The 6,126-nt window shown below is 40.8% G+C and overlaps 1 protein-coding gene and 1 long non-coding RNA gene across 5 annotated transcripts in view; both read left to right on the top strand.

Annotated features, from left to right (window-relative positions):
- The window catches only part of LOC109322166, a 4,068-nt gene extending 3,894 nt beyond the window's left edge, over nucleotides 1-174 (top strand). Inside the window, exon 3 of the long non-coding RNA XR_002104329.1 lies at nucleotides 162-174. This is a non-coding gene — a long non-coding RNA (uncharacterized LOC109322166). The remainder of the gene's footprint in view (nucleotides 1-161) is intronic.
- ZFYVE28 (zinc finger FYVE-type containing 28) overlaps nucleotides 1-6,126 on the top strand; it is a 289,256-nt gene that overhangs the window by 29,753 nt on the left and 253,377 nt on the right. The gene's annotated exons all lie outside the window — the stretch shown is intronic.

Raw genomic sequence — 6,126 nt, 5'->3', positions numbered from 1 at the left:
CCTTCTGGAAGTCGAGGAGGACTATATCCACTGCTACCCCTGCATCTAACGATCTGGTGATCTGATTGTAAAAGGCCACCAGGTTGGTCTGACAGGACCTGCCACTGATGAACCCGTGTTGGTTGCCCCTGTGTTTGACTTGGACTTAAGCCATAGAAGAGTTGTGTACGCACATTGTCCTGCCAAGCATCACCCTGTTCCATAGCTCCTTCTCAGTTAGTAGTTGTCCGGTGAGAGTGTGGATCCTAATGTGCCCAACGCTTGTCTAGTGTCTGGATGTTCCTGGGGATTCCCTGATGCACTGGAAAGTGCCCTTTGGGTATTTGGCTAGGTAGGAGTGACCAGGACTGTGGACTGCAGCTGGCCCACCACTTCTGCTTCTACCATCACCCTCACTATCCCCCTGCTCTGACCACTAACATCCAGCTACCCTCTTGCTGAGCCTGTATTTGTTTCTTGTCCTGCAGGCCATTGTCATTCAGCACTGGGAGCTTGTGGGAGACATTTTCCTGGGAGAAATTTGATGCCTGTTTATTGCCTCAATGCTCATATCTATGCTGTGAGAACTTAAGTGTAGGCCAAAAATGGGGTTTCTTAGAGGCTTCATGACCATTTTGTAGGGTTCATTTTGGTTTCTGGCATTGTAACAGGGAGTGAAACCTCTCTTATGAAGGATGGAGAAGAGACTGGAAAGTGGGCCTGGCCACTTTAAGATCAGGACCTTTTGGGCCAGCGAGAGCCAGGTGTGACTGAGTAGGCCACATGATTGGAAAGTTGGGGGGAGGGCTACAAAAGAGAAGCTCCCCAAGGAGGGAGAGGGGGGCAGTTGAGCCCTGCCTTTGAGAGAGGCTGTATTGTCCCTATTGGTTTGAAGGGGAGGCCTTAGACACTGGAAGTAACCCCAGAAGGGGAATAAGTCTCTGTTGAGGGTTTTTCTTTGATCCTTATTTTTCAGACACCAAGTCTGCAGGCAAAACCTTAAGGTAAGACGGTGTCCATTTACCCCAGGACAGGGAAGAAATTTGAGGGGGTTTTTTCCTCTTGTTGTTTGATGAACACCCGGTGGACTGGGACCTGCAAAGCCTAAGGTCCTGCATTATAGCCACTGGAGGGCCAGAAGCTGGGGAGCAGTTGAGAGCCAGAGCCAGATGGACTGAGGGGAGCGGTGTTTGAAGACCCAGGACTGAGGCTTGGAGGGAAAAGGCCAAGCCCCAAGGGGAGCCAGCGAAGTGACAGCCAGGATAGGAAACCCAGTGCGGGCAACAGATGACGGACAACTTTGCCTTGATTTCCTCTGCTTCAGGGAGATGCAAGACACCTCTCCGGTTAACACTTTTATTCTATTTTTTTTTTTTTTTCTAGCAAGGGTGTGGCAGGGGAGTGGGACTAGGAGATTTCTGCATGGGTCAGGGATGGCAGGACTGACTAACTGGGTGGAGGAACCCTCTACCTGAGTCCTGTCTCGGGCATTAAGGAAAGAGAACTTTAATATGCCTTGTTAGATGATGATTTAATTTACTTTTTCTTCTGATGAGGTGAAGAGTAATACAGGTTTAGCACAACCCATATTTGAGAGTCAATGTATTTTAAAAAAATTAGTACTGAATAACCTATTGCAAATATGATGGTCAAAAACAGCAACAATGAAGTGTGTGTATTTGCAAATGGAAAAAGAACTGAAAATTAATCAATTGGATTTGAGAGATTACAGTATGTCCAGGAGGGACTCTTGGTTTCTTCCTGGAAACATGCTATATTCTTTAATGTAAATCAAGACACACTTTTATGTAAGAAATTTGTCAAAAGGAGGCAGGGGGAATAAAGTTAGAGATGAAGTAAGTTTTCATCTTCAACACAGCTTTGCCTTAGAGTTAGGTGATGTTTTCTCCTTGGTCTGGCTTTGATAGACTCCCTCTGTAATTGCTGGTGAGTTGTTTTAATGTCACTACCTCATTTTAAGGGGTGAAAATACTGATATCCTAAACATTTGGCAGAGATTGAAATAAAAAACCAAACCCTCGGCACTAGATGTACCGAAGATCACCTACAGAAAAATATAAACATTTCCCATGCCCATACAAAGGCCAAAAGCAACAGCTACCAGCAATCAATATTGAAGGGATTGGGATTTACTGTATGAGAATATAATGTTTTGACCTTAAGTATTGAAATATTTTTACAGTTCCGGATTAAAATCTTTTGGAGTCTCTCAATAGCTCCACACTTTCAATAATTATCTTCCTGGGCAGCATTAAGACTTATGGGGGTAGGGGGAGGTTTATTTTTAATTTTACCATATTTTGTTGTACATAACATACCCCCAAACATAACATACACTCTATTTCTGAAAAGGCAGCATGAAGGAAAAAAAAAAATCTTGCTTTGGGTAGGTAAATGAGTAGCAGCAGCTTAGGGTGCCAGGCCTGCTTCTGAGCCCGCTGCTAGTCCTGTGCTTGGTATGGGACACATGGGATGTTGGCCCAGTTCAGCACTCCAGGTCTGGGATAGAGTGCTGATCTCCAAAAGGTCTGAAAATTTGGCCACAAGGGAAAGATGGCATCAGTAATTTGTGCTCCTGCCACTCTGCGGCTGTGGAATTTCTGGGTGCGTGGTAGTCCATGTTTTCTCACCTATGTTGCACACCCAATTTCCACCAGATTTTTTTGTAGGGAAAAAGGTGCATGTTGTATGTGAGAACTTGGTTTAACTTTTTAATTTCCTTGCTGGAACTCCTGTAGGAGTATTTTTACATTGGGGAAAAATGATAGGCTATTAAGATTTCTACTGCCTCGCTTCTTTATTTAGTGGAAATCTCTTACCTTCTTTTGTCACAAATATCAGTCTTATTGTTGTCTCCACCATTTCCCACTCTGATGCATTACCATCCTGATCACTTCTTTTGTCCTTAGCCAGCTAATGAATGATCAAAGCTTTTCAGTATTTCACTGACTGCTGTTGCAGGAATAATCTCAGTGTTATTAAGTTAGAGGCACTGAAAATTTTACTTGTACCTTTATAGAAACTATTGGATTTAAAGATTAGCATCAAACTTTGTGCTCTATTTAAATATTAATGTAAAATGTTTCTCAGCCTCCCATGGAACAAAATACTAAATTAAAGGCTCTCTCTCTAAACTTGTAAAGTGGGGATGCTAGCAAAGAAAAACAATTAAGGCTGAAAACTTTTTCTCTGGAGATGAGCTGAGCTTTTTTTGTATGCTGTTGAGAATACAGTGATTTCAGAAGATAATTGCCTGCAGCTTAGCCATAGGCTGCATTTTCGGCACAGTGCACGGGGATTTATGTACACTATTCCCAAAACAACTGTGGGAATTGTGTGTGTATATCTCAAGGCTCCAAATATAATTCTAATGTGAATGTTGTGCTTAACAGACCGTCCCCTTCAGATGCAATTCATCAAGTCCTAGAATAGCTTGAAATGTTTCAGTGACCAAACACTGCAAGGTGTAGTAACAATTTATTACTGGTTGATGCCTTTTTTGAAGTGACTGCTTAAATAAAAAAAAAAAAAAAAGAAAAGAAATACAAAGCTAATAAAAATACAAATATGCCACCCAGTGAATGATATGTTGTAGTCTATTTACTTCTTCCTGAAACACAAAAAAATGTAGGGACAAGAGAAGGTCTTACAATTATCAAAAAAACTTAATCGGAACAAGATGGATAGGTGGATGGATAGATAGATATGCAAATAAAAATTGTCATATGTGCCTATGGAATCTGTATGTTTTTTGAGTTTGAATAGAAGGCAATACCACTACTGCAACAAAATAACCCATGTAAAATTTGTGTCCTATCTGATTCAGATCAGATAGCGTAGGTAAAGGATAGCCTTGTTTTTACTGTCGCTTGTATAAACTATTTTATATAGTAGTCTGGAAAAGCGAGTGGTTATGAGGCATTTCTCAATTTGTTACCAGTACCAAATCATATCCTGTAACACTTATTTACTTTAGAAATAAGATATTTAAATTTATGCTAGTCCTCCTAGGAATTAATGCACAAAATGCAGCTCAATACACACTCATTCTTATAAGGTTACAGCATCTTGGCTGCCAATAAATCCATTTTTAACTATGTCTACTATGAAGTTGTCTATTTGTCTGGTTGTGTGCCTCATGAATACTTTTAAATCTCCTTGTCTTTCTCTGTCATGGAATCATTTAGATCAAACACTCTGTGTGTTCTGCATCAAAGGACAAAAAGTGCCAAAGTTATGGAAAATAATTTTTTCATCTTTGTCATTTTCTGTTCTCCACATAATTAATTCTTGTTGCTATTATGTACATAGTCCACCTTTGAAGTATAACTCTGCAAGTTGAATTCTGCTTCCTGTATGAAAACAGCTAAAATGGAAAGTGTATTGATTTTTTCCCCCCTATATTATAGGATTAAAAAAAAATTCTCCCTACTTCTCCCCGGTAAGTCAAATGCATTTCACTGAGTAGTATATTTTGACTTTGTTTTTGGTAGAGTTTATAAAACATTTACTGTTTTTATTTTTAGAACATATTTTTTTTAAGCAATACTTAACATTGTAGTATATGGGAACATCTTACTCCATTATATTTGTGCAACTTTAAATGCAATGTTAATGTTCAGACTGTAGTGTAATTTAATTATAGACTTTTGAATCAGTTTTCTCCCTATAATATTTTCAGTATTATTAGAATATACTTGCCTGACTAGAAGTAATATTGCTATGATAAATTATACATTATAGATAAATAGTTGGCTTCCTATTGTATAATCCTATTTTACAGTTCAAAAAAGGCTGTAACTGCAAATTTATTTATATGTACTAGATAATTAATACAAGTAACTCTTGGACCAAGTCTGTATTTTAAAATAATTGGAATAAGTTTACGCAAGCCTTCCGCTGAGAAGAAATTTAGGTTTGATGGTTTATGTTAATGGAAGTAATATCTTTTTCAGTGTAATGTTCCATAGTTATCTGTAATTGCAAATAGGTATTCCATACTTTTTAATACTGTTTTTTAGGCAGACTCGTAGATTTATAGATGCTAAGGTCCGAAGGGACCTCAACGGAACATCGAGTCCAATCCCCTGCCGAGGCAGGAAAGAGCACTGGAGTCGGATGACCCCAGCCAGATGCCTATCCAGCCTTCTCTTAAAGACCCCCAAGGTAGGGGAGGGCACCACCTCCCTTGGAAGCTCATTCTAAATTTTAGCCATCCTTACCATGAAGAAGTTTTTCCTGATATCTAGCCTAAATCTGCTCTCTGTCAGTTTGTGACCATTGTTCCTTGTTACCTCAAGAGATGCCCTGGTGAACAGAGCATCTCTGATCCTTTGCTGCATCCCCCTAATGAATTTGTAGGCAGCCACAAGATCACTTCAGCCTTCTCTTACAGAGGCTGAAGAGGTTCTGGTCCCTCAGTCTCTCCTCACAGGGCTTGTCCTGTAAGCCCCATAGCATATGAGTGGCCCTTCTTTGGACTGTCTCAAGTCTGTCAACATCTTTTCTGAAGTAATGCACCCAAAACTAGATGCAATACTCCTACTGCGGTCTGACCAGTGCTGCATAGAGGGGAAGTATCACCTCCTTGGATCTGTTTGTCATGCATCTGCTGATATGTGATAAAGCGCAGTTAACTTTGCTCATGATTTTGTCACACTGACGACTCGTGTTCATTTTGGAGTCCACTATGACTCGGAGATCCCTTTCTGCTTCTATGCTGCTGAGAAGGTCACTTCCTAGGCAGTAGATGTGCTGGATGTTTTTGCGTCTTAGCTTCATCACTCTGCATTTGTCCTTGTACTGCATTCAGTTGTGCACTGCCCACTTTTTGAACCTGTCCATAGTTTCGTAGTAAGTAGGGTCAGAAGGGAACCAAGCAGATGATAATCAAGTCCGACCCCCTGCCTTGGCAGGAAAAAGTACTGGGGTCAGATGACCTCAGCAAGGTGTTATCTAGCCTTGTCTTAAAGACCCCCAGGGTAGGAGCCAGCACTACTCTTGGAAGTTGGTTCCAGATCCTAGCCGCCCTGACAGTGAAGCAGCGCCTCCTGATGTCTAATACGAATCTACTCTCTGCCAGCTTGTGACTGTTATTTCTAGTTGCTCCTGGTAGTGCTTGGGGGA

The sequence above is a fragment of the Crocodylus porosus genome, unplaced genomic scaffold (assembly GCF_001723895.1).
Source record: "Crocodylus porosus isolate Cpor-Errol unplaced genomic scaffold, CroPor_comp1, whole genome shotgun sequence".
Taxonomy (NCBI): Eukaryota; Metazoa; Chordata; order Crocodylia; family Crocodylidae; genus Crocodylus; species Crocodylus porosus.
Note: the sequence above shows the minus strand (reverse complement) of the source record. Positions and strands in the feature narration are given on the sequence as shown.